Raw genomic sequence first — 27,005 nt, forward strand, 5'->3', positions numbered from 1 at the left:
CCTTCGCACAGTCGCTCACCTCCCTGACCAACCTTACCACCTTCTCTGTGGGGAGTCTGCACTCCTGCCTAACCGTGGCCCTGCAGCTCGTGCAAGAGGTGGCTGCACTGTTCCGACTCCGGTGGGCCCGCCACCAGGAAATCGTCCAGATAATGAGCTATGGCCCCCGATCCTGCGCGTTCCTGCAAACACCATTGTAGGAATGAACTAAATCCCTCGAAGAAAGCGCAAGAAATGGCGCAACCCATTGGCAGGCATTTGTCCACGAAGAGAAAACCGTCAAAGCTTAACCCCATCAGCCTGAAGCTCTCTTGGTGCAGCAGTAGCAGTCTGAAAGTCGACTCGATGTCTAGCTTCGCCATGAGAGCTCCTTTCCCTTATGCTCTTACCATATCGACCACCCGGTCAAATGATTGATACTGCACTGAGCATTGCTCTTTGTCCAGGGCGTCATTGACTGACGCTCCCTCGGGATAGGACAGGTGCTGAATGAGCCTGAACTTCCCCGGTGCCTTTTTTGGGACCAGTCCCAAAGGTGAAACTATCAAATCCGGTATTGGGGGGGGGGGGGGGGGGGGGCTGTGAATGGCCCCGCCATCCTACCTGACTCTAGCTCCCTTGCGATTTTCTCGCGCACCACCCCCGGTTGCTCCTTAATGGATTTCAGGTTTCTTATTTTACTTGTGGGAGGGACCTCTCTTATTATCGGTATTCTAAAGCCCTCCCTAAACCCGTCCAGCAGCAATTTGGCTTCCTGCCGCTTGGGATACCTGGCTAGCCACCCCAGGATCCTGCTTAGGTTCACTGGACTAACCGCTTTTCCCAGCCCCTGCTGCAGCGGGTAGCTTTTTTGGGTGATTAGCCCTTTTCCTATTGCAATCCTTTGTGGCATGGCTTGCATTGCAAAAAGAACACGTGTGCTTGAACTTGCAATGCGCGCGGGTGCAGTGTGATTTATTAAATGTCCAGCATTTAAGGTCATGCTTCTGCGTGCTAGGCCTCCCCGCCCGGCTGCGTGTGCCGGTGTGGCCTTCTCCCCTAAATTGCTAGCTAATGCCTTGAGCCAAGCATCAAGGTCCCTAACTCCGAAGTCAATGGGCTTACCGCCCTCCGCCTTCGTTCTGAACCTCTCGTCATACCTCAGCCATACTGATCCCCCTTGCTCCTTGTACACGGAGTATATAAAATCCGTATATTTTAACATGCTCATCGCTACCTCAGGGTACGCCTCTATGTAACAGCCGGAGTAGGCGAACATTCCGCTCAGCCAGTTCTCGATTGTCTTGTAGCTATCAGATTGCGTACCCCCTTTTGGCTTTGCCTTTTCCTTGTCGCTCAGCCCTTTCTCTGTCAATGAGCATATATCTACGAAAGCCCCTTTTTCAATCTCCTTCCTGGTTTGCTTTGGCAGGTGGCCTGCCACTGAATTGAACTCACAACCCACTGAGGTCCCTGTCTGCAAAAATGTCTTTGCTGTGTCCTGCTGCACCTGCCCCATCCGCTCCCTAACCGCGTCTGTCCCAGGGGTACCACCTTTCTTTTTCTTACAATTCGCTCTGGCTAACTTTAGCTGCTCCCTCAACACTCTACATGATTCGTCCTCGTCCGAATCCGCTAAGCTGTCCCCCTGCTCCCTCCCCTGACCTGCTCCGCTATTACCAACCACCCCCGTAAACGTAACCATAACATTACTAACATTCTGCGAGATATCTGGGGACATGTTAGCATTGCACAAACTGTTAATATCAACATTGGTCTCACACTTCCCATGTGAAGATTCCCCTTCAGCTACGCTGGGACTGGTTGTCGGTGCTGCTGCCGCTGGACCCTCCGCGCTGGGCATCGCGCAGGACGCCGCCTTTGGTGTGGTAGCCACTTGGACCGTGTGGACTGCTGGGGCATCGCTGGCCGGAGCGTAGCCCGTGACGCTCTCTCCTCGCTGAGGCTCAGCGCCTCCTGGCCGCTGCGTGTACGCGCGCTGATGCTCCCGTGGCGTGGTGCTACGTGCTTCGTGGACCGCCGTAGTGCTCCCATGCGGAGGTCTGGCTGGCGTGGTGAAGACTGCCACGTCTTGACGCAAGTTCCTGTGTGTTGCCGCCCTGGTGCCTTGCCGGGGTGCCGTGCTGGCTGCTATGGTGCGCTGATCGATGCCCTCCTCCTGTAAGCTGATAACGCTGCTCTCGACTGTCCTCCTGCCTGCTGCAGCTGCACCCTCGGCAACCGTGCCGTGGGGTGATGTATGCCGCCGGCGGTGATGCGGGTGATGGCCGGCGTGCTCTGGAATGGTGGCTGTGCTGATGTCAGGAGCTGGGGGGTGGCGAGCGGTAACGCGGGGATCTCCGACCATAAGATGACTCCCTACTTGCATGCCCCCTGTAATGTCTCTCACTGCTGTGGCGATGTTCGGAGTCCTGCAGCCCCCTGCTCAGCTGCCCAAATGCCGGAAGCTGTGACAATTCCCTGAACAGCTGGGTGGAAAGCCTGATGCACCCAAGAATCCCGGTCGCCTGGTGATGGGCCACCCTCGTATCCTGCCTTGCCTTTCTTCAGTATGCGGGCTGGGGTTTGGGGTTGGGTGGTGGGTGAGATGGGGTTGCCGGGGTTCTGACCTTTCTCCAGCGCCTTCCGCCCCTCCCCCCCGGAATCGGGGCCATCTGACTCCGTTGCAGCGGGGATATCCTCATAAATGGGCAGCAGGTCACTCACCCCGTGTAGTTGCTCGCTGGTGGTCGCTGCCGCCGGCTGCTTCTTCTTCTTCGCTGCCCTTGCTGTGGGATTGGAGCTGCTTTTTCTTCTCCTCTGCTCCTGCAGCCGTCCTACTACTTTCCGGCCGCCAGGGGGAGCTCCCGTCTCATTATCCCTGTGCTGCTGCTCCTGCTGCTGCTGCTCCCGTGCTCTGTCCCTCCTTGCAGAGTTAAAATGTAACCCTGTGATGTCCTCGGCCTCCTCCCGGAACCTGTGAGGTATGCTTCTCCTTCTGACCCCCCTCTCTGCTGGGTCCTCCATGCTGCTTTGAAGTTGGCTTCCTTTGTCCCTTTGCTGCTGTGTTGAAGCTGGGTCACGCTAGCAGCTCTGCTCTCCCTGCACACAATGCCCGCCTCCCCCCCTGCTCGTCCTATTTAACCCCACGGTGTCCGGCCGCCCCCCCCCCCCCCCCCCCCCCCATCTCCTGACTGGCTGCCAGGTACCCGCAGGTGTGAAAGAGGGGACGGGCATACCTGCCCGCCCCCCCCCCCCCCCTCCACGCTGTTGGCCCGCGGGCCGCCTGCCACCCCTCCCCCTTTACCCTCTCCGGCGCCATCTCTGGCTCGGCACCTTTGTTCTCCTTATTACAGTACTACAGAGAATTACCATCACGTCACCGCAGACTCCACCAACAGACAGACAGTCTCTCCGCCTTACACCCTGCCTAGGCCTTCTTTACCAAATGAATCCACGGTCTTGCGTGACCTCTGTCCCCGGTTGTGTGGCACATCCTGCCTGAAGCCGGTCCCCGCTGCCGGAGCAGGAGGAGGAGGAGGGAGCGGGTGGCGGCCAAGGGCTTTCTTTAGGTAATCGCCTGTACACGAGCCGCACTTGCGGCAGAAAAGAAGTGACAGCGTCGGAGACGCGCACTTGCGGCAATAAATGCGTGTTTTTCAACACGCGATTATACTTTAGTGTAAAATGTTTACAACAACTCTGCACCGATTCGCTACGAACGTGGGAAGGTTGTAGGACACACATAGGGGGACGGGCAGAATATTAAATTCGGCAGCTGCTGTACCGGATAGGTACACGCTGGCGCTACTGTACAGGTTGAGACTTTATATAGAGACTCCATGCCCTAGCCATAGACATATTACAGAAGTTTCAATTCTTTATTGTTGTTACCTTTTTTTTTTTTTTGTCTTGTTAGAAAGGAATGCAGTAACAGTTCAGACTACATATTTCTGTTCTTTAGGTCACAATAATGACACAAACAGATGGACCCATGATTTCACTTATTATGATGTATTGTAGCTGCCTTATTAAGCTGTAAAATATTTAACTGACAAAAATGACCCATAGTGTGTGTATGCATATGTTGAAGGGAATGCAGATTGTAAGCGGACTGATGTGATTGACTGATATGTGTGTAAAGCACTGCTGATATTTATGCACTATATTAATAATGCATGATTAATAATGCACTATATTAATAATAATTGGCATTTGATCCTGTCATTGTGACAGTCTCAAACTTTGTAGATACATTAGCAAATGGCCTTTTCATTTGTTAGCAATGCAAGAGGTGCGGCGGTGCATGTGGTGGTGCCTGCTGCCGTGCAGGTGTAGCTACGGTACTCACCAGGCGCCGCTCTCTCTCACCTTCAGGTACCGGAACCTTCAACGGACCTGGCAATCTTCAGTCGGATCCGGACACGACGATTCCCTCTCGGAGCTGACCGACGACCGAGCTGAGGAGAAAATAGTTTACCTTAAGGGGGGTATCAACCCTTCTTCCACCGGAAAAGGGGATACCCCAGGGGTGACAGCGACCTTCACCGGTTGGGTGAAAGGTCATCACTGGCACAAAGCCTCAGCCACCCAGATTTCACACACTCGCACGTAGTGTGATGAAGGGGATTCTCACGTCCGTGAGCAATCCCGATTCCGGCGCTCGGGGACAGACAAGGGACAAACGCACACAGATGCTACTCACCGTTACAAGTCTTGCACTCCGATCTTCTCCACTTACAGGTCCCTGTAAGGAGGTAAAGAGAAAACAGCCGTGCTGGGCCAAGAACTACCCTAGTGTGCGTCCGCTACACTAGCTACATAAACAGAGCCCTCAAACTAGCTCGTGTGGGTGGTGCAACACAACTATGCACAAACTTAAAACAAACAGACACTTTGCCCTGCACGGTAACAACATACATCACAATATCGGATTACAAGATCCCACGGTGCTGTCCCTTTAAATCCCTACCTACCGCTGGAAGGGGGTGGGCGCCACACAGCCTGCCCACCTAAACACCTCAGGGTGGCCCGGGCCTAGTGCCCAGTGCCACCTTTATTCACCTTGGGGGGCACTTACTCACTGGGCCTAGCGCCCCCTGACTGCGCACAGGCCGGAGGCCTGACTTCACCCACGGGCCTAGCGCCCGCCTAACTTGTTGCCCGTTGGGTGACCTGGGCCTAGTGCCCAGGGTCACCTTATGTTCCTAGTGGCCGCCAACTGGACTAGGGCCTAATGCCCTCTAATGCCCCCACAAGCCTATTGCCTGGATTGCTGCTTGGGCCTAATGCCCGCCTACTGCGCCATTTGGGTGGCTTGGGCCTAACGCCCAAACCACCAACCTGATGGTGACCCCCCCAAACCTTTAGCAGGGCCACGGGCCGGGTGGAACCCCGACTGCGCGTGGCCACGGACCTGGAGGGCCCGACTAAAGGTGCCCGCAGGCCGGAAGGGCCTGATTGTGCCCACGGGTCGGGAGGGCCCGACTGATTGCCCACAGGCCGGGAGGGCCTGACTCTGCCCACGGGCCTAATGCCCGAACACCCAGTGGTCTAGGGAGGAGAGAGAGGGTACAGGGGCACCTGATAAGGGCCTACCTGACCCGGTGGGAGAGGCACCAGGGGGGAGCTTCGTCAGCTCTCTTCCTTCCCACCCCTGGTGGCCTCTCCGGCGCTTCCCTTCACTCTTCGGCCGCTGGCCCGTCCTGGCCAGCGGCGCCGCCGTCGCCTCGCCGCGTCCAGCCGCCGCTGGACATCTTCCCAGAGCCTGGAGTCTTCTGGCCTCTTCCGCGGCCACCGGAGCTCTTCAGCGCTCTTCCACGCGCCCTCCGTCCTCGGCTCCCGCCTGGCGTCCTCTGCTTGCTCCGCGCTCCCGCACACGGTCTTCTCCTTCGGCTCCCGCCCGGCGTCTGACGTCAGACGCCGGGGGCGGGGCCTGTGACGCAGCGAGCGCCGATTGGCTCGCCGCGCCCGCTTCTGATTGGCCGGCGAGCCGCGATTGGCTCGCGGACGGCGCCGGATTCGAAAAGCCGCGGGCGGCGCTTCTGATTGGCGGCCAGAACGGCGCCAAGTTTAAAGCGCCGCCGCTGCGCCGCTACCCGCCGCCGCCGACAGCCTGGTGCAGGGAAACATCCGATCCCTGCACCAGACACCCGCCGCCGCACACCCAACGCTGGGGACAGACAAGCTGCCCCAGCGCTGTCCACAGCCAGGGACAGCACCTCTGATGTGCCCACCGGTCACATCTATACATTTCCCCCCCTTTTCTCTGACGTCCTAGTGGATGCTGGGAACTCCGTAAGGACCATGGGGAATAGACGGGCTCCGCAGGAGACTGGGCACTCTAAAGAAAAGATTAGGTACTATCTGGTGTGCACTGGCTCCTCCCTCTATGCCCCTCCTCCAGACCTCAGTTAGAATCTGTGCCCGGCCAGAGCTGGGTGCTCCTAGTGGGCTCTCCTGAGCTTGCTAGTAAAGAAAGTATTTGTTAGGTTTTATATTTTCAGTGAGCTTCTGCTGGCAACAGACTCACTGCTACGTGGGACTAAGGGGAGAGAAGCAAACCTACCTGCTTGCAGCTAGCTTGTGCTTCTTAGGCTACTGGACACCATTAGCTCCAGAGGGTTCGAACACAGGCACCTGTCCTCGATCGTCCGTTCCCGGAGCCGCGCCGCCGTCCCCCTCGCAGAGCCAGAAGAACAGAAGCTTGAAGACGACGAAATCGGCGGCTGAAGACTCCTGTCTTCATTAAGGTAGCACACAGCACCGCAGCTGTGCGCCATTGCTCCCAGCACACTTACACACTCCGGTCACTGTAGGGTGCAGTGCGCTGGGGGATGGCGCCCTGGGCTGCAATTGTGGTACCTTTTGGCATAAAAATACATATATACAGTCTGGCACTGTATATATGTAAAAAACCCCGCCATTTTTTTACACAGAAAGCAGGACAGAAGCCCGCCACTGAGGGGGCGGGGCCTTCTTCCTCAGCACACCAACGCCATTTTTTCTTCACAGCTCCGCTGGAAGCAGCTCCCCAGGCTCTCCCCTGCAGTATCCAGGTACAAGACGGGTTAAAAAGAGAGGGGGGGCACATAAATTTAGGCGCAAATAAGACTTATAAAGCAGCTATTGGGTAAATCACTTATTGTCAGTGAAAATCCCTGTGTTATATAGCGCTGTGGTGTGTGCTGGCATACTCTCTCTCTGTCTCCCCAAAGGACTTTGTGGGGTCCTGTCCTCAGTCTGAGCATTCCCTGTGTGTGTGCGGTGTGTCGGTATGGCTGTGTCGACATGTTTGATGAGGAGGGTTACGTTGAGGCGGAGCAAGGGCAGATAAGTGTGGTGTCGCCCCCGTCGGGGCCGACACCTGATTGGATGGATATGTGGAAGGTCTTAAACAACAATGTAAGCTCCTTACATAAAAGGTTTGATGACGCTGCAGCCTTGGGACAGCCGGGGTCTCAGCCCGCGCCTGCCCAGGCGACTCAGAAACCGTCAGGGGCTCATAAACGCCCTATATCTCAGATGGTTGACACAGATGTCGACACGGAGTCCGACTCCAGCATCGACGATAATGAGGCACATTTACAGTCTAAAATGACCAAAGCCATCCGATACATGATTGTTGCAATGAAAGATGTATTACACATTTCTGAGATTAACCCTGTTAATACCAAGAGGGTTTATATGTTTGGGGAGAAAAAGCAGCCAGTGACTTTTCCCCCATCTGATGAATTAAATGAGTTGTGTGAAGAAGCGTGGAGTTCCCCTGATAAGAAATTAGTGATTTCTAAGAGGTTACTGATGGCGTACCCTTTCCCGCCAACGGACCGGTTACGTTGGGAAACATCCCCTAGGGTGGACAAGGCGCTGACACGCTTATCTAAAAAGGTGGCCCTGCCGTCTCAGGATACGGCCGCCCTAAAGGAGCCTGCGGATAGAAAGCAGGAAGCTATCCTGAAGTCAGTGTATACACACTCTGGTACTCTACTGAGACCTGCTATTGCTTCAGCCTGGATGTGTAGTGCTGTAGCAGCGTGGACAGATACTCTGTTAGACGACATAGATTCCCTCGACAGAGATACTGTTTTGCTAACCCTGGGCCATATCAAAGACGTCGTCTTATATATGCGGGATGCTCAGAGGGACATTTGCCTGCTGGGCTCTAGAATTAATGCTATGTCCATTTCTGCCAGGAGGGTCTTATGGACTCGGCAATGGACAGGAGATGCTGATTCTAAAAAACACATGGAGGTTTTGCCTTATAAGGGTGAGGAATTGTTTGGGGACGGTCTGTCGGACCTCGTGTCTACAGCGACAGCTGGAAAGTCGACTTTCTTGCCTCAGGTTTCCTCACAGCCTAAGAAAGCACCGTATTATCAAATGCAGTCCTTTCGTTCCCAGAAAGGCAAGAGAGTCAGGGGCGCATCCTTTCTTGCCAGAGGCAAGGGTAGAAGTAAAAAGCTGCACCATGCAGCCAGTTCCCAGGAACAAAAGTCCTCCCCTGCTTCCACTAAGTCCACCGCATGACGTTGGGGCTCCACAGGCGGAGCCAGGTGCGGTGGGGGCGCATCTCCGAAACTTCAGCAGCCAGTGGGTTCGCTCACAGGTGGATCTCTGGGCTATACAAATTGTATCTCAGGGATACAAGCTGGAATTCGAAGCGACCCCCCCCCCGCCGTTACCTCAAATCAGCCTTGCCAGCTTTCCCCATGGAAAGGGAGGTAGTGCTGGCGGCAATTCACAAGCTGTACCTCCAGCAAGTGATTGTCAGGGTCCCCCTCCTTCAACAGGGAAGGGGTTACTATTCCACAATGTTTGTGGTACCGAAACCGGACGGTTCGGTGAGACCCATTCTGAATTTAAAATCCTTGAACACTTATATAAAGAAATTCAAGTTCAAAATGGAATCGCTCAGAGCGGTTATTGCAAGCCTGGAAGAGGGGGATTTTATGGTGTCGCTGGACATCAAAGATGCTTACTTGCATGTCCCCATTTATCCACCTCACCAGGAGTACCTCAGATTTGTGGTACAGGACTGTCATTACCAATTCCAGACGTTGCCGTTTGGCCTGTCCACGGCACCGAGAATATTTACCAAGGTAATGGCCGAAATGATGATACTCCTTCGGCAGAAGGGAGTTATAATTATCCCGTACTTGAACGATCTCCTCATAAAGGCGAGGTCCAGGGAGCAGTTGTTGATCAGCGTAGCACTCTCTCAGGAAGTGTTGCAACAGCACGGCTGGATTCTGAATGTTCTAAAGTCGCAGCTGATTCCTACGACGCGTCTGCTTTTCCTGGGTATGATTCTGGACACAGAACAGAAGAAGGTGTTTCTCCCGGTGGAGAAGGCCCAGGAATTAGCATCTCTGGTCAGGGACCTCCTGAAACCAAAACAGGTATCGGTGCATCACTGCACGCGAGTCCTGGGAAAGATGGTGGCTTCATACGAAGCCATTCCCTTCGGCAGGTTCCATGCGAGGATCTTTCAGTGGGATCTGTTGGACAAGTGGTCCGGATCGCATCTTCAGATGCATCGGCTGATCACCCTGTCCCCAAGGGCCAGGGTGTCTCTTCTGTGGTGGCTGCAGAGTGCTCACCTTCTCGAGGGCCGCAGGTTCGGCATACAGGACTGGGTCCTGGTGACCACGGATGCAAGCCTCCGAGGGTGGGGGGCAGTCACTCAGGGAAGAAACTTCCAAGGGCTGTGGTCAAGTCTGGAGACTTCTCTACACATAAATATACTGGAACTAAGGGCCATTTACAACGCCCTGAGTCAAGCAGAGCCCCTGCTTCGAAACCGGCCAGTGCTGATTCAGTCAGACAACATCACGGCGGTCGCCCATGTAAACCGCCAGGGCGGCACAAGAAGCAGGATGGCAATGGCGGAAGCCACAAAGATTCTTCGATTGGCGGAGAATCACGTGCAAGCACTGTCAGCAGTGTTCATTCCGGGAGTGGACAACTGGGAAGCAGACTTCCTCAGCAGACACGACCTCCACCCGGGAGAGTGGGGACTTCATCAAGAAGTCTTCCAACTGATTGCAAACCGATGGGAACTGCTACAGGTGGACATGATGGCGTCCCGCCTCAACACAAAGCTTAAAAAATATTGCGCTAGGTCAAGGGACTCTCAGGCGATAGCTGTGGACGCCCTAGTGACACCGTGGGTGTACCAGTCGGTATATGTGTTTCCTCCTCTTCCTCTCATACCCAAGGTACTGAGAATAGTACGAAAGAGAGGAATAAGAACAATACTCATTGTTCCGGATTGGCCAAGAAGGACTTGGTACCCGGAACTGCAAGAAATGCGCACAGAGGACCCATGGCCTCTGCCTCTCAGACAGGACCTGCTGCAACAAGGGCCCTGTCTGTTCCAAGACTTACCGCGGCTGCGTTTGACGGCATGGCGGTTGAACGCCGGATCCTAGCGGAAAAAGGCATTCCGGATGAAGTTATTCCTACGCTGATAAAGGCTAGGAAAGACGTGACAGCAAGGCATTATCACCGTATATGGCGAAAATATGTTGCTTGGTGTGAGGCCAGGAAGGCCCCTACAGAGGAATTCCAGCTGGGTCGTTTCCTGCACTTCCTACAGTCAGGGGTGACTATGGGCCTAAAATTGGGTCCATAAAGGTCCAGATTTCGGCCCTCTCCATTTTCTTTCAAAAAGAACTGGCTTCACTGCCTGAGGTTCAGACGTTTGTTAAGGGAGTGCTGCATATTCAGCCCCCTTTTGTGCCACCAGTGGCACCCTGGGATCTTAACGTTGTGTTGGATTTCCTGAAATCCCACTGGTTTGAGCCACTTAGGACCGTGGAACTAAAGTATCTCACGTGGAAAGTGGTCATGCTGTTGGCCTTAGCTTCGGCTAGGCGTGTGTCGGAATTGGCGGCTTTGACATGTAAAAGCCCATATCTGATCTTCCATATGGACAGGGCAGAATTGAGGACTCGTCCCCAATTTCTCCCAAAGGTGGTATCATCGTTTAATTTGAACCAACCTATCGTGGTGCCTGCGGCTACTCGGGACTTGGAGGACTCCAAGTTACTGGACGTAGTCAGGGCTTTGAAAATATATGTTTCCAGAACGGCTGGAGTCAGGAAGACTGACTCGCTGTTTATCCTGCATGCACCCAACAAGCTGGGGGCTCCTGCTTCAAAGCAAACTATTGCGCGCTGGATCTGTAGCACGATTCAGCTAGCTCATTCTGCGGCTGGATTGCTGCATCCAAAATCAGTAAAAGCCCATTCCACAAGGAAGGTGGGCTCTTCTTGGGCGGCTGCCCGAGGGGTCTCGGCTTTACAGCTTTGCCGAGTGGCTACTTGGTCGGGTTCAAACACATTTGCGAAGTTCTACAAGTTTGATACCCTGGCTGAAGAGGACCTTGTGTTTGCTCATTCGGTGCTGCAGAGTCATCCGCACTCTCCCGCCCGTTTGGGAGCTTTGGTATAATCCCCATGGTCCTTACGGAGTTCCCAGCATCCACTAGGACGTCAGAGAAAATAAGAATTTACTCACCGGTAATTCTATTTCTCGTAGTCCGTAGTGGATGCTGGGCGCCCGTCCCAAGTGCGGACTTTCTGCAATACGTGTATATAGTTATTGCTTAAATAAGGGTTATTGTTATGAGCCATCCGTTGAGTGAGGCTCAGTTGTTGTTCATACTGTTAACTGGGTAAGGTTATCACAAGTTGTACGGTGTGATTGGTGTGGCTGGTATGAGTCTTACCCTGGATTCAAATTTCCTTTCCTTGTAATGTCAGCTCGTCCGGGCACAGTTTCCCTAACTGAGGTCTGGAGGAGGGGCATAGAGGGAGGAGCCAGTGCACACCAGATAGTACCTAATCTTTTCTTTAGAGTGCCCAGTCTCCTGCGGAGCCCGTCTATTCCCCATGGTCCTTACGGAGTTCCCAGCATCCACTACGGAATACGAGAAATAGAATTACCGGTGAGTAAATTCTTATTTTTCCTTTGTAGTCCCTACAAAGTTCCTCACGATGTCCCTCGTCCGCGGGTCAGTGAATTCCGAGGTCCCTCCGGCGAGGTTGTGTGCGAGGGTCCAGCCCGGACAGACCGTGACCCCACATCCTTCCACCTCCAGCTCCGGGTTCCTCTTTTTACCTCCTGTCCTCCATCGGCGGATCCTCTGGGGGAGTGGCATCTCCTCACGGTCGCTCGACGTTGGCCACCAAGGGGAATCCTCCTCCACGGGGTCAACAGTCACCCACTCTTGACCTCCCATGTCGTCTGTGGCATCGTCCCTGTCTTCAGGGTGTGGTACCGACCACCACCCAACAGCGGAATCCTCCGGGGCATCCGTTTCCTCCCGGGCAACAACTACCATCTGTCGCATCTCCTCGTTGGGCATCTCCAAAGGTCCCATGTCTTCCTCTGGAACGGGTCCTCCCACGGCATCATGATCCTCTCCCCGTACGTCCGTCCATTTCGGCACTTCCGGCAGGTATTCTTGCTCCAGGACTACCTCCTCCTCTTCACGGAGGGCATTCAACTGGGAGCACGACTCCACCCGATCCTGCCAGTCACTCTCGTCGGCGCTTCTGATGCCAGAGTCGTCCTCCATCTGTTCTTGGAGGGATTCGTCGGCGGACAGCTCACCATAGTCCGAGTCCTCCTCCGATATCTGGACTGGGGTATTATTTTCCTCCTCAGCGTACTTAGTCTCTTCCGCTGGCACCTCTGCTTCCTCGGCGTACTCCTTCGCTTCCGCTGGCATCTTTACTTCCTCAGCGTACTCCTTCGCTTCCGCTGGCATCTTTACTTCCTCAGCGTACTCCTCTTCCGCTGGCATCTCTATGTACCCAGGACACACCTGTTCCGCACGTCCTGGTTGTGGACGGTTCCATCGCGGGGAGATTCCGGACGTCTCCGTCAGTGGGTCTTCACGCTTTTCTTCGCAGCGTGGTCTCTTCACCTCCCAGTCGTCCACCTCCGCCTTATGCGGGAAAGGATTCTGCCGTACTGGGGTCACTTTCTTGGGAGAGTAGATCCGCGGCATCTTCCCAGGGGCACTCACTGGCCGCATGTCCTGGTCGCCGACACTTCCAACAAGGGAGGGCCACTGCCACCTCCTCCAAGACGGGTTCCTTGTCCACCTCCTTCACTGGGGAATCTTCACCCGTTGGTTCCGGCTCAGAGAAAATGGGCACCTGCGAACTAACTTCAAGCAGGGTCTTCCGCTCCATTTCCCTGGTTTCCTCCTCCCATCTCTGGGCACGACCATCCGCAATCATCCGGTCTTCATTCCACAGACAATCGGGAAGCGCATGTCCCCTCGCCTAGCAGAGCGCACACACAGGCTCTGCAGCCACCCGGTCCCAAAGCTGCTGACGAGATTCCGTCAGCTGCTTCACCGTGGCCTCGTAGTCCGTCCTGTCTTCAGTCCATGGACATTCCAGGAGCCGATGTCGGGGATCTCCACAGCTTTCACACCAGGAATCAACCTCGTCTTGGCTCAACTCTTCATCCCAGGGACAACTGTTATGCTCATGCCCGTAGTTTCCGCAGAGCAAACACCAGGACTCTTTCTTCGCTTGGCCCTTCTGATGTCTTCGGTCCGCTTCCTGGACCACCTTCTTTGGGGACGTCTCTCGCCAAGTACACTCGTCGGCAAAGTGCCCTGTTTGCCGACATTTCTTGCAGGGCGTCACAGCGGCCTTCTTGCGCCCCTTCTCCTGGCGCTCTTCCTTTTCACGCTGGACCGACCGCTGCACCATCTTCAGAAGGTCTGCCCCAGACACCGTCACCCAGTCGCTCTGGTCCGCACACGTCCGGGGGTGAGTCTGTTCCGGAGCCGTCCGCAGGGAGGTCTTCTTGGTGGCGTTCCACATCGTGTCCGGGATCCTGTATCCTTGATCTTGCCAACTACGCCAAAATGTAAGAGATGCGGTGGTGCGTGTGGTGGTGCCTGCTGCCGTGCAGGTGTAGCTTCGGTACTCACCAGGCGCCGCTCTCTCTCACCTTCAGGTACCGGAACCGTCAACGGACCTGGCAATCTTCAGTCGGATCCGGACACGACGATTCCCTCTCGGAGCTGACCGACGACCGAGCTGAGGAGAAAATAGTTTACCTTAAGGGGGGTATCAACCCTTCTTCCACCGGAAAAGGGGATACCCCAGGGGTGACAGCGACCTTCACCGGTTGGGTGAAAGGTCATCACTGGCACAAAGCCTCAGCCACCCAGATTTCACACACTCGCGCTCTCGCACGTAGTGTGATGAAGGGGATACTCACGTCCGTGAGCAATCCCGATTCCGGCGCTCGGGGACAGACAAGGGACAAACGCACACAGATGCTACTCACCGTTACAAGTCTTGCACTCCGATCTTCTCCACTTACAGATCCCTGTAAGGAGGTAAAGAGAAAACAGCCGTGCAGGGCCAAGAACTACCCTAGTGTGCGTCCGCTACACTAGCTACATAAATAGAGCCCTCAAACTAGCTCGTGTGGGTGGTGCAACACAACTATGCACAAACTTAAAACAAACAGACACTTTGCCCTGCACGGTAACAACATACATCACAATATCGGATTACAAGATCCCACGGTGCTGTCCCTTTAAATCCCTACCTACCGCTGGAAGGGGGTGGGCGCCACACAGCCTGCCCACCTAAACACCTCAGGGTGGCCCGGGCCTAGTGCCCAGTGCCACCTTTATTCACCTTGGGGGGCACTTACTCACTGGGCCTAGCGCCCCCTCACTGCGCACAGGCCGGAGGCCTGACTTCACCCACGGGCCTAGCGCCCGCCTAACTTGTTGCCCGTTGGGTGACCCGGGCCTAGTGCCCAGGGTCACCTTATGTTCCTAGTGGCCGCCAACTGGACTAGGGCCTAATGCTCTCTAATGCCCCCACAAGCCTATTGCCTGGATTGCTGCTCGGGCCTAATGCCCGCCTACTGCGCCATTTGGGTGGCTTGGGCCTAACGCCCAAACCACCAACCTGATGGTGACCCCCCCAAACCTTTAGCAGGGCCACGGGCCGGGTGGAACCCCGACTGTGCGTGGCCACGGATCTGGAGGGCCCGACTAAAGGTGCCCGCAGGCCGGAAGGGCCTGATTGTGCCCACGGGCCGGGAGGGCCCGACTGATTGCCCACAGGCCGGGAGGGCCTGACTCTGCCCACGGGCCTAATGCATGAACACCCAGTGGTCTAGGGAGGAGAGAGAGGGTACAGGGGCACCTGATAAGGGCCTACCTGACCCGGTGGGAGAGGCACCAGGGGGGAGCTTCGTCAGCTCTCTTCCTTCCCATCCCTGGTGGCCTCTCCGGCGCTTCCCTTCACTCTTCGGCCGCTGGCCCGTCCTGGCCAGCGGCGCCGCCGCCGCTGGACATCTTCCCAGAGCCTGGAGTCTTCTGGCCTCTTCCGCGGCCACCGGAGCTCTTCAGCGCTCTTCCATGCGCCCTCCGTCCTCGGCTCCCGCCTGGCGTCCTCTGCTTGCTCCGCGCTCCCACGCGCGGTCTTCTCCTTCGGCTCCCGCCCGGCGTCAGATGCTGGGGGCGGGGCCTGTGACGCGGCGAGCGCCGATTGGCCGGCGAGCCGCGATTGGCTCGCGGACAGCGCCGGATTCGAAAAGCCGCGGGCGGCGCTTCCGATTGGCAGCCAGAACAGCGCCAAGTTTAAATCGCCGCCGCCGCCGACAGCCTGGTGCAGGGAAACATCCGATCCCTGCACCAGACACCCGCCGCCGCACACCCAGCGCTGGGGACAGTCAAGCTGCCCCAGCGCTGTCCACAGCCAGGGACAGCACCTCTGATGTGCCCACCGGGCACATCTCTACACTAAAACTGTTCAAAAGTGCAAAATGGAACTGGGACTCGATTAACAGAGTCAGGAACCCTGAAGCTGTTTCCTTGATGTTATGAAAAAGCTAGAAAGTACTGGATCATCCGTATCACATTTAAAAGCTTGGGGCTGTCAGTAACCATCATTGTCCCTGTTTTTATTATTCATCAGTTGCTCAATATACTGTTTCCACTTTTCCTTATTGTACGCAGATTTTTTTTTTTTTTTTAATTATCTTGTAGCTATAAAGTATTTCCTATGGGGTATATATGAAATTGCGGTCGAATTCCCGAAAATGTCGAAAAACGGGACATTTTCGCCCCAAAAAAAAATTCGACAATGCAATTCAGTACTTTTCGTCAAAAAAACAGACTTTCCAAATTCGACTTTTTGAAACTCGACATTTGTCAAATTCTACATTTCTGCAATGGTACAAATGCGGCAATTTGACAAAAGTATATTCAATTGAAGATTGTAAATTCGATAACAGTGTTTTTAGACAGTAAATTCGTCATTTTCAATCCGCCACACTTTGCTGGCGGAATGTAATAAAAATTTTTAAAAACATGTTTTTTTTTGTGTTTTTTTTATTGGTAATAGCATATCTATTTATATTAGAAGGGATTAGGTACATGGTTTGTCTATTTAGGAGGCACAAGTATTATTTATATATTTTTAAAAATATTTTTATTTTTTTTAATGGAATGGGGTAAAAATCAGAAAAAAAAATGCGTGGGGTCCCCCCTCCAAAGCATAACCAGCCTCGGGCTCTTCGAGCTGGTCCTGGTTCTAAAAATCCGGGGGGAAAACTGACAGGGGATCCCCCGTATTTTTAAAACCAGCACCGGGCTCTGCGCCTGGTGCTGATGCAAAAAATACGGGGGACAAAAAGAGTAGGGGTCCCCCGTATTTTTTACACCAGCATCGGGCTCCACTAGCTGGGTAGATAATGCCACAGCCGGGGGTCACTTTTATACAGCGCCCTGCGGCCGTGGCATTAAATACGCAACTAGTCACCCCTGGCCGGGGTACCCTGGAGGAGTGGGGACCCCTTCAATCAAGGGGTCCCCCCCTCCAGCCACCCAAGGGCCAGGGGTGAAGCCCGAGGCTGCCCCCCCCCCCCCCATCCAAGGGCTGCGGATGGGGGGCTGATAGCCTTTTGAAAAATGAAAGAATATTGTTTTTTCCAGTAGTACTACAAGTCCCAGCAAGCTTCCCCCGCAAGCTGGTACTTGGAGAACCACAAGTACCAGCATGCGGGAGAAAAACGGGCCCGCTGGTACCTGTAGTTCTACTGGGAAAAGAATACCCAAATAAAAACAGGACACAGACACCGTGAAAGTAAAAGTTTATTTCATACATGCCGACACATACATACTTACCTATGTTGACCCGCCGACTGCCACGTCTCCAATATCGCCGACGATCCGGGGTACCTGTGAATAAAATTATACTCACCTGATCCAGTGTCCGGTTCTTTTATTATAATCCACGTACTTGGCAAAAAAAAAAAATGAACACCCGGACCAGGCGGACTGAAAGGGGTCCCATGTTTATACATGGGACCCCTTTCCCCGAATGCAGAGACCCCCCGTTACTCCTGTCACAGAAAGGTCCCTTCAGCCAATCAGGAAGCGCCACTTCGTGGCACTCTCCTGATTGGCTGTATGCGCTTCTGAGCTGGCAGACAGCGCATTGCACAGCTCCCTCCATTAGTTTCAATGGTGGAAACTTTGCGGTCAGCGGTGGGGTTACCCGCGGTCAGACGCTGACCGCAGGTGACCTCACCGCTGACCGCAAAGTTCCCACCATTGAAAGTAATGGAGGGGGCTGTGCAATGCGCGTCTGAGCTTAGACGCGCAGAGCCAATCAGGTGAGTGCCACGAAGAGGCGCCTCCTGATTGGCTGAAGGGACCTTTCTGTGACAGGAGTCACGGGGGGTCTCTGCATTCGGGGAAAGGGGTCCCATGTGTAAACATGGGACCCCTTTCAGTCCGCCTGGTCCGGGTGTTCGTTTTTCTTTTTTTGCCAAGTACGTGGATTATAATAAAAGAACCGGACACTGGATCAGGTGAGTATAATTTTATTCACAGGTACCCCGGATCGTCGGCGACATTGGAGACGTGGCAGTCGGCGGGTCAACATAGCTAAGTATGTATGTGTCGGCATGTATGAAATAAACTTTTACTTTCACGGTGTCTGTGTCCTGTTTTTATTTGGGTATTTTTCCCCCAGTAGAACTACAGGTACCAGCGGGCCCGTTTTTCTCCCGCATGCTGGTACTTGTGGTTCTCCAAGTACCAGCTTGCGGGGGAGGCTTGCTGGGACTTGTAGTACTGCTGGAAAAAAATAAGATTTTACTCACCGGTAAATCTATTTCTCGTAGTCCGTAGTGGATGCTGGGACTCCGTAAGGACCATGGGGAATAGCGTCTCCGCAGGAGACTGGGCACAACTAAAGAAAGCTTTAGGACTACCTGGTGTGCACTGGCTCCTCCCACTATGACCCTCCTCCAGACCTCAGTTAGGATACTGTGCCCGGAAGAGCTGACACAATAAGGAAGGATTTTGAATCCCGGGTAAGACTCATACCAGCCACACCAATCACACCGTATAACTCGTGATACTATACCCAGTTAACAGTATGAAATATAACTGAGCCTCTCAACAGATGGCTCAACAATAACCCTTTAGTTAAACAATAACTATATACAAGTATTGCAGACAATCCGCACTTGGGATGGGCGCCCAGCATCCACTACGGACTACGAGAAATAGATTTACCGGTGAGTAAAATCTTATTTTCTCTGACGTCCTAAGTGGATGCTGGGACTCCGTAAGGACCATGGGGATTATACCAAAGCTCCCAAACGGGCGGGAGAGTGTGGATGACTCTGCAGCACCGAATGGGCAAACTCTAGGTCCTCCTCAGCCAGGGTGTCAAACTTGTAGAATTTAGCAAATGTGTTTGACCCCGACCAAGTAGCTGCTCGGCAAAGTTGTAAAGCCGAGACCCCTCGGGCAGCCGCCCAAGAAGAGCCCACCTTCCTCGTGGAATGGGCTTTCACTGATTTAGGATGCGGCAGTCCAGCCGCAGAATGTGCAAGCTGAATCGTACTACAGATCCAGCGAGCAATAGTCTGCTTTGAAGCAGGAGCACCCAGTTTGTTGGGTGCATACAGGATAAATAGCGAGTCAGTTTTCCCGACACTAGCCGTCCTGGAAACATAAATTTTCAGGGCCCTGACTACGTCCAACAACTTGGAAGCCTCCAAGTCTTTAGTAGCCGCAGGCACCACGATAGGTTGGTTCAAATGAAAGGCTGATACCACCTTAGGGAGAAACTGGGGACGAGTCCTCAATTCTGCCCTATCCATATGGAAAATTAGATAAGGGCTTTTACATGACAAAGCCGCCAATTCTGACACACGCCTGGCCGAAGCCAAGGCCAACAGCATGACCACTTTCCACGTGAGATACTTTAATTCCACGGTTTTAAGTGGCTCAAACCAATGTGACTTTAAGAAATCCAACACCACGTTGAGATCCCAAGGTGCCACTGGAGGCACAAAAGGGGGCTGAATATGCAGCACTCCCTTAACAAAAGTCTGAACTTCAGGTAGTGAAGCCAGTTCTCTGGAAGAAAATCGATAGAGCCGAAATCTGGACCTTAATGGAACCCAATTTTAGGCCCATAGTCACCCCTGACTGTAGGAAGTGCAGAAAACGGCCCAGCTGAAATTCCTCCGTTGGGGCCTTCCTGGCCTCACACCACGCAACATATTTTCGCCAAATGCGGTGATAATGGTTTGCGGTCACTTCTTTCCTAGCTTTAATCAGCGTAGGAATGACTTCCTCCGGAATGCCCTTTTCCTTCAGGATCCGGTGTTCAACCGCCATGCCGTCAAACGCAGCCGCGGTAAGTCTTGGAACAGACAGGGCCCCTGCTGCAGCAGGTCCTGTCTGAGCGGCAGAGGCCATGGGTCCTCTGAGATCATTTCTTGAAGTTCCGGGTACCAAGCTCTTCTTGGCCAATCCGGAACAATGAGTATAGTTCTTACTCCTCTTCTCCTTATTATCCTCAGTACTTTGGGTATGAGAGGAAGAGGAGGGAACACATAAACCGACCGGTACACCCACGGTGTCACTAGAGCGTCCACAGCTATCGCCTGAGGGTCTCTTGACCTGGCGCAATATCTTTCTAGCTTTTTGTTTAGGCGGGACGCCATCATGTCCACCTGTGGCCTTTCCCAACGGTTTACAATCAGTTGGAAGACTTCTGGATGAAGTCCCCACTCTCCCGGGTGGAGATCGTGCCTGCTGAGGAAGTCTGCTTCCCAGTTGTCCACTCCCGGAATGAACACTGCTGACAGTGCCAACACGTGATTTTCCGCCCATCGGAGAATCCTTGTGGCTTCTGCCATCGCCGTCCTGCTTCTTGTGCCGCCCTGTCGGTTTACATGGGCGACTGCCGTGATGTTGTCTGACTGGATCAGTACCGGCTGGTTTTGAAGCAGGGGTTTTGCCTGACTTAGGGCATTGAAAATAGTCCTCAGTTCTAGAATATTTATGTGTAGGGAAGTCTCCTGACTTGACCATAGTCCTTGGAAGTTTCTTCCCTGTGTGACTGCCCCCCCAGCCTCGAAGGCTGGCATCCGTGGTCACCAGGACCCAGTCCTGTATGCCGAATCTGCGGCCCTCTTGAAGATGAGCACTTTGCAGCCACCACAGCAGAGACACCCTGGTCCTTGGAGACAGGGTTATCAGCCGATGCATCTGAAGATGCGATCCGGACCACTTGTCCAACAGGTCCCACTGAAAAGTCCTTGTATGGAACCTGCCAAATGGAATTGCTTCGTAGGAAGCTACCATTTTTCCCAGGACTCGCGTGCAGTGATGCACCGACACCTGTTTTGGTTTTAGGAGGCCTCTGACTAGAGATGACAGCTCCTTGGCCTTCTCCTCCAGGAGAAACACTTTTTTCTGTTCTGTGTCCAGAACCATCCCCAGGAACAGTAGACGTGTCGTAGGGACCAGCTATGACTTTGGAATATTTAGAATCCAACCGTGCTGTTGTAGCACCTCCCGAGATAGTGCTACCCCGACCAACAACTGCTCCCTGGACCTCGCCTTTATCAGGAGATCGTCCAAGTACGGGATAATTAAAACTCCCTTTTTTCGAAGGAGTATCACCATTTCGGCCATTACCTTGGTAAACACCCTCGGTGCCGTGGACAGACCAAACGGCAACGTCTGGAATTGGTAATGACAATCCTGTACCACAAATCTGAGGTACTCCTGGTGAGGATGGTAAATGGGGACATGCAGGTAAGCATCCTTGATGTCCAGTGATACCATGTAATCCCCCTCGTCCAGGCTTGCAATAACCGCCCTGAGCGATTCCATCTTGAACTTGAATTTTTTTATATATGTGTTCAAGGATTTCAAATTTAAAATGGGTCTCACCGAACCGTCCGGTTTCGGTACCACAAACATTGTGGAATAGTAACCCCGTCCTTGTTGAAGGAGGGGCACCTTGACTATCACCTGCTGGGAATACAGCTTGTGAATTGCCTCTAGGACTGCCTCCCTACCTGAGGGAGTTGTCGGCAAGGCAGATTTGAGGAAACGGCGGGGGGGAGACGTCTCGAATTCCAGCTTGTACCCCTGAGATACTACTTGAAGGATCCAGGGATCCACCCGTGAGCGAGCCCACTGATTGCTGAAGTTTTTGAGACGGGCCACCACCGTACATGGCTCCGCCTGTGGAGCCCCAGCGTCATGCGGTGGACTTGGAGGAAGCGGGGGAGGACTTTTGCTCCTGGGAACTGGCTGTATTTTCCCTCTACCTCTGCCTCTGGGCAGAAAGGACGCGCCTTTAACCCGCTTGCCCTTATGGGGCCGAAAGGACTGTACCTGATAATACGGTGATTCTTTGGCTGTGAGGGAACATGGGGTAAAAATGCTGACTTCCCAGCTGTTGCTGTGGAAACGAGGTCCGAGAGACCATCCCCGAACAACTCCTCACCCTTATAAGGCAAAACTTCCATGTGCCTTTTAGAATCTGCATCACCTGTCCACTGCCGAGTCCATAACCCTCTCCTGGCAGAAATGGACATTGCACTTATTTTAGATGCCAGCCGGCAAATATCCCTCTGTGCATCTCTCATGTATAAGACTGCGTCTTTAATATGCTCCATGGTTAGCAATATAGTGTCCCTGTCTAGGGTATCAATATTTTCCGACAGGGAATCTGACCACGCAGCTGCAGCACTGCACATCCATGCTGAAGCAATAGCTGGTCTCAGTATAATACCTGTGTGTGTATATACAGACTTCAGGATAGCCTCCTGCTTCCTATCAGCAGGCTCCTTTAGGGCGGCCGTATCCGGAGACGGTAGTGCCACCTTTTTTGACAAGCGTGTGAGCGCTTTATCCACCCTAGGGGATGTTTCCCAACGTGACCTATCCTCTGGCGGGAAAGGGTACGTCATTAGTAACCTTTTAGAAATTACCAGTTTCTTATCGGGGGAAGCCCACGCTTCTTCACACACTTCATTTAATTCCTCAGATGGAGGAAAAACTACTGGTAGTTTTCTCTCTCCAAACATAATACCCTTTTTTGTGGTTCCTGGGGTAACATCAGAAATGTGCAACACATTTTTCATTGCCTCAATCATGTAACGTGTGGCCCTATTGGAAGTTACATTAGTCTCATCGTCGTCGACACTGGAGTCAGTATCTGTGTCTGCCATCTGAGGTAGCGGGCGTTTTAGAGCCCCTGATGGCTTTTGAGACGCCTGGGCAGGCACAGGCTGAGAAGCCGGCTGTCCCATATTTGGTATGTCGTCAAACCTTTTATGTAAGGAGTCGACACTGTTGCGTAATTCCTTCCACATAACCATCCACTCAGGTGTCGACCCCGCAGGGGGTGACATCACATTTATCGGCATCTGCTCCACCTCCACATAAGCCTCCTCCTCAAACATGTCGACACAGCCGTACCGACACACCGCACACACACAGGGAATGCTCTGACAGAGGACAGGACCCCACAAAGCCCTTTGGGGAGACAGAGAGAGAGTATGCCAGCACACACCAGAGCGCTATATAACACAGGGATGAACACTATAACTGAGTGATTTTCCCTTATAGCTGCTTATATATATACTGCTGCGCCTAAATTTAGTGCCCCCCCCTCTCTTTTTTACCCTTTGTAGTCTTGAAACTGCAGGGGAGAGCCTGGGAGCGATCCTTCCAGCGGAGCTGTGAGGGAAAAATGGCGCCAGTGTGCTGAGGGAGATAACCCTGCCCCTTTTTCGGCGGACTTTCTCCCGCTTTTTTATGGATCCTGGCAGGGGTATTTTTCACATATATAGCCTCTAGGACTATATATTGTGATTATTTTGCCAGCCAAGGTGTTAATATTGCTGCTCAGGGCGCCCCCCCCCCCAGCGCCCTGCACCCATCAGTGACCGGAGTGTGAGGTGTGCATGAGGAGCAATGGCGCACAGCTGCAGTGCTGTGCGCTACCTTGTTGAAGACCGAAGTCTTCTGCCGCCGATTTTCAGGACCATCTTCATGCTTCTGGCTCTGTAAGGGGGACGGCGGCGCGGCTCCGGGACCGGACGATCGAGGTCGGGTCCTGTGTTCGATCCCTCTGGAGCTAATGGTGTCCAGTAGCCTAAGAAGCCCAAACTAGCTGCAAGCAGGTAGGTTCGCTTCTTCTCCCCTTAGTCCCTCGTAGCAGTGAGTCTGTTGCCAGCAGATCTCACTGAAAATAAAAAACCTAAAATATACTTTCTTTTCTAGGAGCTCAGGAGAGCCCCTAGTGTGCATCCAGCTCAGCCGGGCACAAGATTCTAACTGAGGTGTGGAGGAGGGTCATAGTGGGAGGAGCCAGTGCACACCAGGTAGTCCTAAAGCTTTCTTTAGTTGTGCCCAGTCTCCTGCGGAGCCGCTATTCCCCATGGTCCTTACGGAGTCCCAGCATCCACTTAGGACGTCAGAGAAACAATATTCTTTCATTTTTCAAAAGGCTATCAGCCCCCCATCCGCAGCCCTTGGATGGGGGGGACAGCATCGGGCTTCACCTCTGGCCCTTGGGTGGCTGGAGGGGGGGGACCCCTTGATTGAAGGGGTCCCCACTCCTCCAGGGTATCCCGGCCAGGGGTGACTAGTTGCGTATTTAATGCCACGGCCGCAGGGCGCTGTATAAAAGTGACCCCCGGCTATGGCATTATCTACCCAGCTAGTGGAGCCCGATGCTGGTGTAAAAAATACGGGGGACCCCTACTCTTTTTGTCCCCCTGTATTTTTTGCACCATTACCAGGCGCAGAGCCCGGTGCTGGTTTTAAAAATACGGGGGATCCCCTGTCAGTTTTTTCCCTGGATTTTTAGAACCAGGACCGGCTCGAAGAGCCCGAGGCTGGTTATGCTTAGGAGGGGGGACCCCACGCAATTTTTTTTCTGGTTTTTTCCCGTTTTTTAAAAAAAATTTAAAATCTAATCAAAATCCGTCAAATCGGCCGTTTTTCGACAGCGGGACTGTTGAATCCGTTTTTTATTGAATATGTAGATTTCCGGCACCCACCTGCCGGAATTCGATGGTCGAATTGTGTCGAATTAAAAAACGGGCGAAAAATTGCCGCAATTCGCCGGCAATTGCATATACCCCATGGTACAATTGTGTTATGACTACATTTACCAAACTATCCCTTGAATCCAAGATGCTCATGGATTATACAGGTTCTGTGGTTGATTAAAACTACTGTAGGCGAAAAGCAAGCTTGAAGTCAGCCAGCCACAGAACCTAATGGGCCCTACGCACTGGCCGACATTACTGCACGATATGAACGATCTCGTTCATTAATGAACGAGATAACATTCATATCGTGCAGTGTGGAGGCTCCAGCGATGAACGATGAACGATGCGCGGCCACGCGCTCGTTCATCGCTGGTGTCCCGTCAGCTGTGCATGCAGGCCAATATGGACGATCTCGTCCATATTTGCCTGCAGTTCTATGGAGCCGTGTGACGGGGGAAGTGAAGTAACTTCACTCCCCCCGTCGCCGGGTCGCCCGTCGGCCATATCCGCCGTCGGGCAGATCGGCCAGTGTGTAGGGCCTATAATTCATGAGTGTCCCAGTTTAAAGGGATAGTATGGTAAGATAGTTATGACTATACACAAATGTAGGCGTGTCCGATATTTTTATAGAGTTATATAATTAGACTTGCCAAAATATCCCTTTTAATCTGGGACACCTGTGTAAATCATAGGTGTTCCAGATTAAAGGAATATTGTGGTAAACCTAAATATAATGGCATTGTGATCATGTCCATGGTCAGTTCATGTTCCTTAGGCATAGTTACCTACTTTGCTGCCTCCTCCTCCGGGAGGAGGCAGCGTTGTAGGTGTATGGGGGGCGTGGCCGGCACAGGATAGGAGGTCCGGGGGCGTGGCCGGCAGCAGGAAGGGCGGTCCGGGGGCGTAACATCAGGGTCGCGTCATCGTGACTCTGCCCCCCGCTGTGCTGTGCCGAGAAACGAGCCGCTGCATAGCGGGGGGCGGAGCTACGATGACGCGATTCAGCGCAAATTGCGTCATCGGGCCCCCTCGGGCCGCCCGCTTGTTCTCTGCTGCGGGCGGCCGAGGGGGAAAGCGGGAGGCTTGCCGACCTTTCCGGGGGGCCGGGAGGGTCACCCGATTTTCGGGAGCCTCCCGGCCATTCCGGGAGGGTAGGCAAGTATGTTTAGGTGTAAGTGTTCTTTTTGAATATAGGGAAGTAAGTTTATTTTATTGAACCAGCTGTTTCAGGCAGGGGTTCTCAACCATACAGTTCTTGTTTTGTGAATTTGGTCTGTTGAAGTAGTTTCGATAATTACTGACCCAGCAAAATAGATTAAGGGGTTTATTTACTAGGCCGCGTAGAGAGATAACGTACAAGCCAATTATCTCCTGTCACAGGCTGTGTTTGAAAAATGACAGAAGCTGGTTGGTACTTTATCACTCTCCACTTTATCTTTCTCCAACGCTTAGTAAATAGACCCCTTAATCACCTGTGCATAATTAATGAAGTTCACAAAACATGACCTGTTGGTGCTATTTGAGGATTATGGTTGATAAACACCCCGGTTTCATTTGCAAGTATTAATACCCAGATGGGTCAGTGTGCAGCAGCCCCCCACCATCTGTGGCCGACACTATCTTCCCAGTAATATCCACAGACAGACCCCACTTGCTGTCAGAAGTGTTAGTTAGTAACAGGGTGCATGGTGTGCAGTGCAGCCCCCCCCCCCCATCCCTTGCACCGCACATCCTGCACCCATTATAGAAAATGACCTTAACAGAAATTCCAAAATGTTTGCATCAGTGATGTTTCCGCCAGCTATGCCATTTTACAACTGATGTTGGGACAGTATGACCGATATGAGGTGCAGTATAATGGCTGTGAGGGAAGCAGTGTCTTTCTGCTCTGGCCTGGCGGGAAATTAGAATGAAATAAAGCATAGGTCCTCAGGACCCCAAACAGTCAATATTTTCCAGATGACCCAGCAGGTGTACTCATTACTCACTGACACATTTTAAAAGATCCACAGGTTGATCTAATTATTTCCCTTGTGACTCTGTGAGGAGATCTGCAAAACATGCACTGTGTGGGTTCCTGAGGACAGAGTTTGAGAACCTGTGAAATAGAGAACATTACACACATGAGATGTCTTGATGCCTTACTTATACCCCTTTCAAACCGCCAGCTTGAACACGGGTTAGTGGCACATGAACGCGCATAACCTGTGTTCATGTGCGGCCTGAAAGTTACCAGGGTTGATATCCCAGGTCGAGCAACTCTGTATTCCAACTCGGGTAGCGAGCACGGTTGAACACGTTTTCAACCCAGGGTTAAAAAAAGAGACAAAATGACCTGGCGCCTATTAACTAGCCAGATACCTGCAGCTTATTCCATGGGTGGGGTGTGGTATGAGTTGCCAGCGGCCAGGTCCCCAGCAGCCAGCATACCGACGATGGGATCCCGCCAGCTTACAGACAGCGGGGCGAGCACAAATGAGCCCCTTGCGGGCTCGATGTGCTCGCCACGCTGCGGGCACGGTGGCTACGTGCGCCACGCTATCTATTCTCCCTCCAGGGCGGTTGTGAACCCCCAAGAGGGAGAAAAGGTGTTGGTATGCCGGTTGTCGGGATTGTGACGCCGGTATACTGTG

General features: G+C 53.2%; 1 protein-coding gene across 2 annotated transcripts in view; it reads left to right on the forward strand.

Moving 5' to 3' along the window:
- The first annotated feature begins 2,854 nt into the window (after window positions 1–2,854).
- ACBD4 (acyl-CoA binding domain containing 4) overlaps window positions 2,855–27,005 on the forward strand; it is a 136,700-nt gene continuing 112,549 nt past the window's right edge. Inside the window, exon 1 of one of the 2 annotated variants that reach the window (XM_063959986.1) lies at window positions 2,855–2,963. The gene's annotated coding sequence lies outside the window, so the exon portion shown is untranslated. The remainder of the gene's footprint in view (window positions 2,964–27,005) is intronic. The other variant, XM_063959987.1, reaches the window with a different exon arrangement.

The sequence above is a fragment of the Pseudophryne corroboree genome, chromosome 3, assembly GCF_028390025.1.
Source record: "Pseudophryne corroboree isolate aPseCor3 chromosome 3, aPseCor3.hap2, whole genome shotgun sequence".
NCBI classification, from domain to species: domain Eukaryota; kingdom Metazoa; phylum Chordata; class Amphibia; order Anura; family Myobatrachidae; genus Pseudophryne; species Pseudophryne corroboree.